Below are 14,967 nucleotides of genomic sequence, written 5' to 3'. Positions count from 1 at the left end.
AACACAGCAGGCAGTGCTTGCAGCGAGAGAAGGAGGGTGGCTGCCGTCTGTCATGCAAGGCGCCGCTCAGTTAGGCTGCAGCACGACAGTTCGCAGCACCAGACCAGCGGCCAGTAAAGAACACGTGACTCCCGGCGTGCTGATCATCACGCAGAACATCAGCGCTCTCAAATGAGTTCCAGGCAGACACGGGCGCTGCAGTCTGGCCTCTCAGCCACTGCAGACTGCACAGCGGCGGTCGGTTCCACTCAGTGGACACACACCACCACTCACAAGCCAAATTACGATACGAGTGGTACATTATTTCTTTTTGAACTGCAATTTCCTCAACCTTTAATATAAAGGGAGTGGAACGACTTGACCCATACAGTGAACATTTCATTTCAACATATTTATTTGCATCATAGATAAATCATTAAGAGAATTACAATCATAAATCAGGTAATAACTTCTTTAAGAAACGGCACTCAGGCAAACTTTACAAACTGCTTGTAATATAAAACCACAAATAAATTAATCCCTTTAAAAACATTTAAAAACCCGCCACTACGGCCATTTTTACAAACTGCTTATTACATGAAACCAGAAGCGAATTAATCTGTTTGCAAATATTAAAAAAAAAAAAAAAAAGAAAAGAAATCACTCGGCTCAAGTAAATCATTTAAAATAAACTTTACATCATATAACCAGGAAATTAATTATTATTTCCACATAGATTGAAAACCGCCCCTCCCGAGCGAGATATTACCAATCAACTTTAGAAGTTATACACAATTTGATCAATAATAACCCATGAAACTTCCTGGCAGATTACAACTGTGTGCCGGACCGAGACTCGAACTCGGGACCTTTGCCTTTCGCGGGCAAATGCTGTACCAACTGAGCTACTCAAGCACGACTCACGCCCCATCCTCACAGTTTTACTTCTGCCAGTATCTCGTCTCCTACCTTCCAAACTTAACAGAAGCTCTCCTGCGAACCCTGCCGGTCTGGCACACAGTTTTAATCTGCCAGGAAGTTTCATATCAGCGCAAACTCCGCTGCAGAGTGAAAATCTCATTCTGGAAATAATAACCCGGTTATTTCCCCATCAAAATTGACATACGCCACTAAGGCTGAATTGCACCGCAATTTTAGAAAACGGTTTCAATTAAGACACATTCTTCTAGAAATCCCTCAAAATTGTTAAAACAAATATTTAAAACATTTAACTCGGGCAACCTTGCAGAGCCACCACAAGGTTTAGGGAACTGCTGTTTGTACAATAACTATGGTCCGAGACTGTGAGGCGGCGACTTGGCCACGAGCGGTGGAGGCGACTGAGTACTTATCTTCGAATTAAGATGTGGACTCCGTATTTACTTCCACCCTGTTCAGAACACCGAAATTGGAACCAAACAGCACACGCGAGGTCAGACAAAGTCCACCGCCCGTACGCCCGCTAGTAATTTAAAAGTGGGGGCTCTGCACTTCGCTGGCCCACTGCTTCCGATCTGTGAAACATAAATCAGAAGCGACAACATGGAACCAAACAACCCTTCCTTCACCTGAATACTCAACCTTATACAGAAAACTACTTCGATAAAAATGACCGTAATAAAACTGATTTCATTCCTTTAAGCAGAACCACGTGCATGAATGATGCAAACGGAACTGGCCCATTAAAACCCAAGCATCACATGGAGCACCTTATGTGGGCCTGTAAGGTAGCACACGGCAATCTTTATACACGGAATATAGATCGTTCGGTAAGGCTGCGCACACGTGTCAATGTTTTAGACACTTGTCAGCTGAAGTAAGAACAATACTATTAAGGAGCGAAGCACACACTTAATAAGAGGAATGAAATATCACATCACGGTCCTTGCAACACTTTGCTGCCTCAGGAGCAATCATCATTATATTTCACTAATCGTTGGTAGGACTTGAATTACTTAACTTGATGCCAGCTGCTGGATCGATGTGGCGAAGACGCCAGACGTTGCTTAGTCCGATAGCAACAGCATGTTGCTTCACGGAAGCGAGCACATGCACAGCTTCACGAGGTTGCCAAGACGCCACAGCGCCGGCCCGCTGTCACTGACCCCAGTACGGTCAAGCGCCAACTGCCGCCCGTACTCAGGCACACCGTGCTCGCTGTCGTCTACCCAACGTCTCGCTAAAACGTGCGCTTCCGCGTGCCGTGCCCAACTTTCTTCCTTTTCATTCCGTACTGCCCGCTATATCCTGAGCCAGCCCAGGCTCCAAACTTCTGCCAGACAGAATGAATACTGCCTAACCAAAGATAGCCCTGGCACCAGTCCCGCCACGGCTCAACAAGCTAAGTACAAAAAAAGTAGTGTATGGTACCGACATTTTAAGTAGGAGCTTCACCCAGAGTAGCTATTTATTGTCGTCTTTATCCTTTCTCGTTGTTCCGTTTCAAATTAGTGGGAACGTAAATCTCATCTCTCGTATCATACCGTTCAGTCACTTGGAAACATAGAGCCAAAAATTTAAGTAAGGAGCTTCACCCAGAGTAGCTATTTATTGTCGTCTTTATCCTTTCTCGTTGTTCGGTTTCAAATTAGTGGGAACGTAAATCTCATCTCTCGTATCATACCGTTCAGTCACTTGGAAACATAGAGTCAAAAATTTAAGTAAGTGTTTCAACCTGAACCGCCAAAAAACTTTACAGCTCACGTACCACTCAAACCCTTGACTCAGTCGCAGTTTTGCACATCTCGTCCAGTTATGTTCAGCACGCTTGAACCGGTAAAGGTTCAAAGTTGCTTATTAAATTGCACTTCCGTTTTTACACACTTTTTTCTCTTTTTAAAATCGATAAATAAGCTTTGCAATATTCAGCAAAGACAGTCACTCGTCAGCTTCGGTTAGTCGTGCAAACTCTTCGAGTTATTTTTTTGTGGCACCACTGAAACGGATCGGAGCGTGGAACGATAGATACCTTAGTCGAGCAGATAGGTTAGAAAATTTAAAAAGGGGAATGGATAGTAGAAGTTAGATGTAGTGAGAATTAGTGAAGTTCTGAGGCAGGGTGAACAGCACTTATGGACAGGTGAATACAAAGTCATATAGGGGTAAATCCGGAGTGGGCTCAATAATGAATATAAAAATAGGAACACGGGTAAGCCACTATTCACCAGCATGTGAGTGTGATCCTGAGTCGGAAGCTGATGTCAACCACATCTTATTTATGTGCCCCAAATTTGACCGTGAACGTTTGGTCTTTCTGAAGACATTGCTGAATATGGGCTACCAACTTCCTCAATCAGCTTCTTCTCTTTTGCGTACTAAAGACGTTCGTCTATATAAAGTGATACTTAACTTCATCAAGAGTACTGGTTACAATCTGTAGGTTTTAATGGTGTACGTGAATTATAAATATGTCTTGCTGATAAACATATTTCAGAATTGGTGTGAATTGTAAGCCAAGGCACTTTTAATTATTTTCCAATCCAATTCAATTCAATTTTTAAAACATTATGTACAATCCTGTAACAGTTAAGCTTTTTATTCTTGTAAACATACATTTACATATTTGTTTATTCAATTATGTGTACATTGTCACTATGTGTTGCCGATGGCTAAATTGAGTACACACTCAAAGTCCAAATAAAAAAATAAAAAAAGAGCCACTATGAACAGCGTAATGAACGCATTGTCACAGCCAAGACAGATACGAACGCCACACCTAATACAGTAGAGCGAGTTTATAAGCCAACTAGCTTCCAGAAGATGAAGAGATTGAAGAAATGTATGATGAGATAAAAGTAATTATTCAGATAGTTAAGGGAGACAAATTTATTTGTATGTGGAACTGCAATTCCACAACAGGAAAAGTAATTTGTTGGTTATGAACTGCAGATTAAAACTGAAGAAATTGCATAAAAGGTAAAAAGTTAAGGAGATGGGACCTGGATAAGTTGAAAGAACTAGAGGTTGTTGAGAGTCTGAGAGGGAGCATTAGGCAACGGTTGACTAGAAAAGGGGAAAGGAATACAGTAGAAGCCAAATTGGTAGCTTTAAAAGACAAAATAGTGGACAGTGTGTAAGCGTACTGTCATATCGCTGGCTTGGTTGCGGAGTATCTTTGCGGGCAGCACGTTTGAAGAGCCGAGCACGGGACACGGAACTGTTATGTTGTGTTGTGGGTACCTCTGCATGTGAGAGGCATTGTTAGTACGGAAGTTGAAGTGCTGCTACAAGTGCTGTTAGAGTAAAGTGATGAAATATGGAAGTGACTCAGAGGAAAGTGCGTCAAGAAGTAATGAAGAAATGAGCAGTGCCGCCGAAACGTATTTGTGTTTCCTCTAGCTGCATGTCGCACCGCACATCAATCATCTGCGCCGTGTGCAGCCTCTCAAAAAATGGTTCAAATGGTTCTGAGCACTATGGGACTTCTGAGGTCATCAGTCCCCTAGAACTTAGAACTACTTAAACCTAACTAACCTAAGGACATCACACACATCCATGCCCGAGGCAGGATTCGAACCTGCGACCGTAGCGGTCGGCCTCTCAGAATGAACTAATGTCGATCAGGAATATAGTTTACCCGAAAGAGAGCATTCAAGTGCCATTGTCTTGTAGCGAGCGTCAGAACGTGCGTTCGGTCATTGCGTTCCGCATCATCAACAATCAGCCGCGCCGCGACGGTTACGCGCATGGTTGTACATGTGAGAACTGAGAACTGAAAAATTAACTCTATGAACAATGTTCTATCATTACTAACGTCAAGGAGGACTGGTTCAAATGGCTCTGAGCACTATGGGACTTAACTTCTGAGGTCATCAGTCCCCTAGAACTTGAAACTACGTAAACCTAACTAACCTAAGGATATCACACACATCCATGCCCGATGCAGGATTCGAACCTGCGACCGTAGCGGTCGCGCGGTTCCAGACTGTAGCGCCTAGAACCGCTCGGCCATTTCCGGCCGGCCCAAGGAGGACTGGTAATAAATATCTGTGTATGCGTGGTGAGTGTAAGAACTTTCATTCGATTATTCGGCTTCCGCATCATCAATCATTCGCGCCGTGTTCGTTTACGCGTACGCTCGCCCAAGTGATTTTGGGGACAGAGAATCATCTAGAAGTTGGCATTAAAACTTACGACTTAGAGTGTAAACAGAATATAGTTGTTCATACCAGACCTAGGGTAGTGTTGTGTTTGACGCTGAGTGGCTCCCCTAACCCGCTTGCATATTTAGGTACATAATTTCAGGCAAGCCAGCAGCAGTGTGGAGCAGAAAAATACGACCGCCGCGGGACTATCAGGTACGTGGTGTGGACAGGGCGCACGGTCAAGAAACGCAAAGCGAGATCCAATTTAAGAATTCCCCCATCCATTTGTACCCCCGGGCGTGTTACAAGTAGAGGATCAAATAGGTAAAAAGACAGAACCTGATAGAAATCCTTGGATAAAGCAGGAGGTATTGAATTTAACTGATGAAAGGAGAAAGGTAGGAATGCAGCAAATGAAGCTGGCGAAAGGGAATACAGATGTCTAAAAAATGAGACTGAAACGAAGTGCAAAATGACTAAGCAGGAATGGCTAGAGGACAAATGTAAGGATTTAGAAGGATATTTCAGTGGCGGAAAATAGGTACTGCTTACAGAACAATTAATGAAATTTTTGGAGGAAAGAGAAGCAGCTGGATGGTGATCAAGAGCTCAGATAGCAAACCAGTATTAAAGAAAGAAGGGAAAGCTTAAATCTGGAATGAGTGTGTGTATAATCAGTACAAGGGAGATGAACGTGTGGGTTATATTACAGAAATGGGAGAGGATGTAGATGAAAATGATACTGCGAGAGTCGAAACAATGCCCCTGAAGTAGACGACATTTCGTCAAAATTACTGGTAGTCTTTGGAGAGCCAGACATGACAAAACTTTTCTACTAGGGTCGTCCACAAAGTAAGTTCCGTTTCTATGTCTATCCGTGGCAGCGCTACGATCGCAGTTCCGAGGATGCGCGACACTTACTCTGACTCAACGAGAAGACATGTACTCCATTTTCAGATCTCTGCTGCCGACGTGTGTTTTGTAGTGCTTCTTTATCGTGTATGGTGTGCAGGCTTCTAGAAGACTAATAATTCCAATTCCAAAGAACGCAGCTGCTGACAGGCGCGAAAATTACCGAACTATCAGTTCAATAAGTCATGGTTGCGTAATACTGACACGCATTCTTCACAGGAGACTGGAAAAACTGGTAGAAGCCGACCTCGAGAAGATCAGTTTCGATTTCGGAGACATGCGAGGCAATACTGACCTATGACTTATCTTAGAGGATAGGTAAAGAAAAGGCAAACCTACGTTTATAGCATTTGTAGACTTTCATAGGTTTTGAAAATGTTGGCTGGAGTACTCTCTTTGAAATCTGAAGGGAACAGGGGGAAATTCAGGGAGAGAAGGCTATTTACATATTGTATAGAAACCAGACGGCAGTTATAGCATCCACAGCGTGTGGGAGGAGAAGCAATGGTTAAGAAGAGAGTGCGACAGGATTGTAGCCTATTTCCGATGCCGTTCAATCTGTACACTGAGCAAGCAGCGAAGGAAACTAAGGAAAATTTTGGAGTAGGAATTAATTTCCAGGGAGAAAAGATAAAAACTTTGATATTTGCCGATGACATTGTAATTGTGTCAGAGACAGCAAAGGACTTGGAAGAGCAGTTGAATGGAGTGGACAGTGTCTTGAAAGGTGGATATAAGATGAATATCAACAAAAGCAAGACAGGGATAACGGAATGTATCAAATTAAATCAGGAGATGCTGAGGAAATTAGATTAGGAAACGAGACAAAGTAATAGATAGGTTTTGCTATTTGGGCAGTAAATTAATCGATAACGGTTGAAGTAGAGAGGATGTAAAATGAAGATTGGCAATGGCAAGAAAAGTGTTTCTGTAGAAGAGAAATTCTGTAGAAGAATCTAATACAGACTTAAATGTTAGGATGTGTTTTCTGAAGGTATTTGTCTGATGTGTCGTCATGTATGGTAATGAAACATGGACGACAAACAGTTTAGACAAGAAGAGAATGGAAGCTTTTGAAACGTGGTGCTACAGAATTATGCTGAAGATTACATGGGTAGATCACGTACCCAATGAGGAGGTACTGTACAGAGTTGGGGAGAAGAGAAATTTGTGTCACAATTTGACTAAAAGAAAGGGTCGGTTGATAGGACACATTCTGAGACATGAAGGGATCACCAATTTAGTACTGGAGAGAAGTGTGAGGAATAACAATCTGTCTGTCCTAACAAAGAAAGAATTACAATAATTACTGGAGAACGTAACATATCGCGCTAAATCATACCACCCATGACTCTCTTATCACATGATAAACCAACTACGTGAAATAGGTATTAGTTTATAGTGATGTACCGATAAAGCAGCTATATAAAGTGGGTGTTAGTGTTAAGTGGTCTATAGTTCAGCCACCTGCGGGGGTGGGAACTGTTTCTTAGCGAGTGCTATTTTGCTTGGTAGGGGTAAAGCCTACAGTTGAGTAAGGACCCGCCCTGAGTTTTCTAACTGACTGCCATCGGTTCAGGAGTTGACTATCAGGTGGCAGGTTTGTCTCATTTAACTTATTGTTCCAAGAAAATTCGTACCGGCAGATCGCTGTAGAGGTGAAAAATTGATTACATGGAGTTGGTCCCCAAATTCGGCAATGTCGCATTTGATTACTCGTCAGAGTCAGATTCAGATTTCTGACATCACGACAGTAGCTACTTACAATTTGGCGAAGTATTATCCGAAGAAGACGAAGAAGAAGAGACTGAAACTTCAAGAAAGAATCAGAGGAGTTAACAAACTGCACTATTTACTACGTACCTAGACAGGCTACTCTGACTAACTGAACTCATTTAACATTAACTGAATTTTCCGTCGGTGATTGGCAGAACATGATAATAATATTAAAAAGGAATACACTTCATAAAGTTCTGCAAAATTATATTTACTTCGTCACGAACGGGTTTCCGACTTCTTAGACCATCTTCAGATGACAAGAAAACAGTGAAATATAATTGTAAGAAACTATTTAAACTGCTACGGCTTACTAAAGGGATAAAAATATATTTTAAACAGCAAAGGGAAATGTATCTTATAGTTAGGAGGAGTAATGATCCCGAAAAAGTGAAACATTACAAAAATTACTGCACTGTATTAAGAAAAGTTATTAAAAAGTTCAGAAGTATGTGCACTATGTCTGAGATTAGCACATCTGATAATAAAATTAGAACAATTTGAAATGCTGTTAAAAGGGAAACAGGATAACCGAGAACACAAGACGACTGTATTTCTATCAAATACAGTGCAAAGTTTGTTAACAAGAAGTCAGAAGTAGAAAACATTTTTAATAATCATTTTTAAGTGTTATAGAGAAAATAGGATCCAGCTATTCATTAGAAAATGCAAGGCAGTATATGTAAGAGGCAGTACTTATGCAATTCGATGAAATTGAAATTCAATCCACCTCTCCTACTGAAATTAGGAAAAAGTTCACATGGAATTGATAGCATTTCCAACAGAGTACTAACAGCTTGTTCCCAACAAATAAGTTGAGTTCTAACCCACGTATTTCGTACGTCACTGAAACAGGACATTTTTGCCAGTAGACTGAAATACGCTATTGTTAAACCATTGCATAAAAAAGGGGTTAGGTCTGATGCTAACAACCACTGCCCAATCAAACTTCTGACAGCTTTATCCAAAATTCTTGAAAAAGTAATGTATTCAAGAGTAGCATCACATATTTATAAAAATGAAGTACTAACAAAATGTCAGTTTGGTTATCAGAAAGGTTTTTCAACAGAAAATGCTAGATATGCTTTCACTGATCAAATGTTAAATGCATTGAATAACTGAACATCATCCACTGGGATATTTTGTGATTTCTTAAAGGCTTTTGATTGTGTGAATCATGAAATTCTTCTAGATAAGCTTAAGCGTTGTGGTATGAATGTGACAATGCAAAAATGGTTTAATTCATACTTAACTGGAAAAATCAGAAGGTTAAAATTAACAATACAGATAGTCTGCAAAAATCAGCATAAACATCTAAATGGGGAGTTATCAAGCATGGTGTCCCACAGAGTTCAGTCTTGGGTCCCTTATTGCTCTTAATATACAGAGTGAGTCACTAACTATTGCCATCAAAAACTCAGAAAGTATGATAGGAGCTGAAAAATTTGTGGGACAAAGTTGCATGGGACAACGGGGGCCATAATATGACGCTGGTTGTTTGTTGTTAGGTGGGGTCGCTTCAGAGATAAGAAGGTCAACTTTGTTTTTTTAATGGGGTGCTATAGTTTGGTACTTATTTTCTGATAGCGGCTATCGAGACGACTCCAATGATGTGTAACACTAAGGTCTTTGAAGGTCAACGAAGGTTACAAAGGTGGCATGAACGTCCATTTACAGAAGGTGTTCGAATTGATGACCATTGGTATCAATGCAGTGCTGCAATCTTCTTATAATGGATTAAGTGGTATTCCTTCTCACTTCGGCTCTTATCGAAGCACATGTTCTGAAAATTCTCTCTTTCATATCTTCAGGTGTAGCTGGAACGTCTTTGTAAACAATCTCTTTTACGAATTCCCACAAAAAAAAAAAAAAAATCCAGAGGAGTCAAGTCTGGCGAACGAACCGGCCACGACGCATCTCCTCCGCGTCCAATCCAACCGTTTCGGAATTGTCTCTGCAACTCATTTCTAGCCATCAGCGAAAAATGTGCCGGACACCCATCGTGCTGATATCACATTCTGTTCCTTGTTCCTAAAGGTATTTCTTCCAATAACAGACCTAATGTTTCTTGCAGGAATGTGGTGTATTTACTACCATTAACACTTCCTTCGATGAAATAGGGGCCTATAATTCTGTCCTCCAGAATCCCATACCATACATTCACCGACCATGGTTTTTGGTCTGCAACTTGCCGCAGCCAACATGGATTATCAGTTGCCCAATAACACTGTGCAACAATGAAAATGTAAATCGGTTGAAAAGAGCCAATTCCTATCAGTTCTAATATGCTGATCACGAATATCACAAAGACAATTCAAAATTAGCTCTAGTTTTCATTTTACACTTTTTATTACGGTGAGACAATTATATATGGATTTTTATGTTAAGTTTAAAATAAAATATTATAATGGTTTGACAGAGTCATAATAAATAGTAACGATGGATTATATTATTGTCCCTAGTCTTACTTGTGTGCAATATTATGGATATAAACATTTTGATACCAATTTTAGTGATTTTTTTGTCCCCCTCCTCTTGAACATCAGTGACTTTATTAAAGCATGTAATAATTTTTGCACATTTGTTTCCAGATTAACTACCAGTTGTTCAAGTTGACTGCTACTGAAGAGAACAAAAATGCCACGAGGTGATGTTAACAGTGCTGACACATTTTGCTATGTGTGTGAAGTGACATTTGCTTCACAAAACCGCAAATAAAAGTTGTTATTTTAGGTGCAAAATAGGTGATAAGGATAAACCCTGGGCTCCACATGTGATCTACAACACTTGTGCCAGCAACCTTAGGAATTGGATGCATGGAAAAGGATGTTCAATGCCCTTTGCAGTGCCCATGATCTGGCGTGAGCCAACTAACCGTGCCAGTGACTGCTACATTTGTATGGTTCCTCCGATCAAGAAGGGAATATCTAAGAAGAAGAAGCGGACAGTGATCTAGCCTAACATTCCAGCTGCCATACGTCCAGTTCTACGTGGGGAACGACTGCCATAACTGAACCACCGACAGAGAGCGAGATTACTTCCGATGGAGATTCTAAATGTCCTGAACCATGTACATCACAAGATTCATAGTTTCTTCCAAATATATCATCAACTGATGATCCACAAAAGCTGTCTCAAAATGAGTTAAGTGATTCTGCTCCCACCCTTGCACATCAAGTTGGATCTCATGGAGAACTTTGTTAAGGGAATGAACAAAGATTGTGACATGTTTAAGTGCTTAAGGCAAAAATTTCCTTACTTAAGTGATGCCAAAGTAAAGTAGGGCATCTTTGTAGGCCCACAGATTCGAGAGCTCTTTGGAGACCATACTTCTGATGGACTCATACAAGGTGATGAGAAGCATGCATGGGAATGTTTTAAGACACTCTGTTTACAGTTCTTATGGAACAAACGAGCAATAAAATTACAGGGAGATTGTAGATAACATGTTGTCATCTTCTGAAAAACTTGGTTGCAACATGTCATTGAAAATGCGTTTGTGACATAGATATCTTGACTTCTTCTCCAAAGATTGTGGTGGTGTAAGTGATGAATATGGCCAGCGATTTCATCAAGATATTGTCACATTTGAGAAGAGGTATGCCGGGAAGTGGAGCCCCACTATTTTAACAGATTACTGCTGCACTGTCATAAGGGATGTTCCCGAGTATGTGTATAAAGGTCAAGCCAAGCGAAAACGGTCATCTTCTGAATTTATCCCTGAACTAACCATGTAATTGTATATACTGTACATATAGACATTTAACATTTGCAATCCTTTATATACATCTGTGACCAGTTAATTTATATATTTTCTTTTGTGCTTTACATAGTTCTGGTAAAAAGTAGACTTACAAAGTATTCTCATTCATGTAATATTATCTTCATTTTTTCTTAATACTTTACTTTTGTACTTCCAGAATGGCACTGAAATTTTATCAAAGCATACCACACAACAGAATTCAAACAACTAGTCACTTAAAATTTGAAATGCTGAATCTTTGAACATGAATGCATATTTAGTTACTGAGTTAATTGTACAAAAATGTAGATTGCTTTTTTAAAAAAAATATTCATAAAGATGATGATTTTGTATCATTTTATACTGAAATAATCATAACAAACTCAAAATAATGCAATTTACACGCTTTCACTTCAAATTTGTCGTTCTGTGTAGTGTAGTGTTGATAATCATGATGGAAACTGATATCGCCAGGATGATATTTATAGCGAACAACACTACTCTGGCTCACGCCAGATTACCTTCCGATTTGACGCGACCTAACACAAGGATCTCGAACCACAGTGGCAAGAGTACCAGTTTCCGTTTTCTCGTTAGGAACTTTCCTTTGTCAGATATGTTTCCGATGCGTTAAAGATCCAGTTGTTCTCAATTTATCATACACATATTTAAATGTACGACGTGTAGGGTGAGTACGTTGAGGATATCTTTCCGCGTATAAGTCTCTAGCTCTCACTGAATTTCGTTGGCATTCTCCGTAAATGAGAATCATATCGACCTATTCTTCGAAGGAATACATCATTCACATTCGTTTGATTCGACAATACTAGTCTTACGGTTCCTATTAGTGTTGTATTGCGAAACCGTCGAATGGTGTTTAGCTGCAAATGGCACGTGAGATGGATACGCCGTATTCAGCGAATATTTACTAATTCCACGATATACGAGAGAGAATTATCAGAGCATGTGCTTCGGTAAGTGCCGAAGTGATAAGGAATACCACTCAGTCTATGATAAGAAGATTGCAGCACTGCATTGACACCAATGATCAATGGAAAAAGGGTTTGATCATTTTATACTAGGCTGGCACTCATGTGTCATGTGTTTGTCGATTTCCAGTAGGGTCATCTTTCTGCTTTTTTTGACAGAATGTAAAACTTCACGTTCTACACCATATGAATGGCACCAGTCACTTACTACACGGCATAGCAGCCACAACGCGGAGGCGACGAGGAAACAGGAAGCCACACCGGCTCTCCGAGAACACGGCGTCTGTCTTCCGTTACCACAGCGTCCTGCGGAAACTGAGACCACAGATATTGCGGTCAGTGTCTGTCACCCGCAGCTTTCAGTTCAGCTGCATGCTAGACATCTGTTTTCAGCTCTAATGTTATGATAAAACGGGATTCACCGCTATATGGGGGGAAGTTAAGACGATTGTCATATTTCAGCTTTAGCTTTAGCTAGCAGAGTGAGGTAGATGTAAGTGCTCCACTACGCAAATATCATTCAGACCAAACAAAGTAGAGGATAAGGAGACTGTTAGGTTACAAATTTAGAAAACCAGGTGCCACAAAGGAGCATATGTACAAGAATGTATGTAATATATAGGAGAAAGTGAGGAGCAGTGTTACAATGAAATTAGTAGAGAAAAGAATAAAAACATAAATATAGTAAAGAACTTAGATCAATACAACGATAGCTGAATGTCTTACGTGAAAGCCCTACCTTCACCAGGCAAGAGGTGATAATAGTGATAATCATATGGTTAAAGAATCAGTTATTTACGTTGGAATCAAAAAAATGGTTCAAAATGGCTCTGAGCACTGTGGGACTCAACTGCTGTGGTCATTAGTCCCCTAGAAATTAGAACTACTTAAACCTAACTAACCTAAGGACATCACACACACCCATGCCCGAGGCAGGATTCGAACCTGCGGCCGTAGCAGCAGCGCGGATCCGGACTGGAGCGCCTAGAACCGCACGGCCACCGCGGCCGGCTACGTTGGAATCACTGCGACATTATCCATACATATAATAAAATGGTTCCTGGTCAATATCTGTAAATAAGTCATATTTAAGAAATAAATATGAGGATTTTCTATGACAGCAATGGAAGGCAAAATAATTACTTTTAGAATTTTTGTTTAATTCGTTGCTTGCCTGTCTGATCGTATGTTTGTACGCACATCATGAAAAACCTACTGCACAGAATTGGATGCGGTTTCCACAGTTGTATTGTTGGAGATCCAACTTAAAAGCTGGTACCTGTTTCGTCTTCACATGCCACCCAGAAGCCTAGTTATCTATACAGACAATGTGTCTTCTTTAAATGGGTCAGTACAGGGAAACCGGAATCCATAGCAGAAAAGAGAAACTGTGATAAGAACCTTTTGGTGCTTTTTCCTGAGAACATTTTGGCCATGATCAGATTTTTGGTGAAGCGTGAGTTGGCAATGAAACTGAGTAACTGGCAAATTTTTTAGTGTGGATCAACTCAGATTCGTGTAAGGATAATTTCGTTATATTGGAAGAAGAACATCGAGACAGCAGACGTTTTATAAAACTAAACTAAAAAAAAAACAGGACAGAAATGACAGAAAGCGTAAGAAGTATTATTTTGGAACATTTTATCATAATAATAATAGCGTTAACAGTTAAATCCCGTTACCCAAAGACATTCTTGGAACCATTCATGAATCGGTACAACTACTATCGTTGATAAGTTTGCCCAGCTACACTACTGTTACCGTTGTTAAGTTGTCGATTTGACACTAAAACATATAATTGTTGGTAAGTTTCTCGAGTTCACATTAAAAATCACTTTCGTATGTTTCTCCAGAGGTTCTCATGGTGTCTTATCGAAGTAAGTGAAGTGATATAGTCTTTGTGATTTCGTACTAGTGTCTTCGTTCATTTAACTTCTTTCATTTTTGAATTCATTCTTCAATTGGTGAAACTATTAACATTGATAAGTTTGTCTATAAGTAATAATGCCTTCGCGAAAACGGTCTTATTTTTTTCTGTTCCTGCTCAAGCCAAACGATCGTGATTGAGAAGATAACAAAGTGAACCGGATCGTGAAGATCGTTTAGCAGTGCAGCGTTCTATAATAGCGTCGCCTTGATCACAAGAGAATTCTTGTGAACGCGAATCACTTTGGATGCTTATAGACGCCGCAGTGTCACGGTCTGTAGACAACAACGTAAAACACGAACTTCGCTTGAGTGCAGGCCGATCTCGTCTCGCTACAGCCCGCAGGGCGCAAACGCAGAAGAACGTGATATTTGATTATTCTCTCATCGTAGGCGCTACGAGATTTCCCGATCTGTAGAGACGAATTCCGAACGGAAACTGCGCTCGCCCATGGCCACATCCGTCAAGAAATTTCACGTTCTCTTGAAATGCACCACGAAAGAGAAGCACGTTTATTTTCTGGCTGCAGCCGTCATGACATTTCGCGGCTATTGGAGA

Source organism: Schistocerca piceifrons, chromosome 4, assembly GCF_021461385.2.
Source record: "Schistocerca piceifrons isolate TAMUIC-IGC-003096 chromosome 4, iqSchPice1.1, whole genome shotgun sequence".
NCBI lineage: Eukaryota > Metazoa > Arthropoda > Insecta > Orthoptera > Acrididae > Schistocerca > Schistocerca piceifrons.
The sequence above is the reverse complement of the archived record's forward strand: the minus strand, read 5'-3'. Positions refer to the sequence as shown.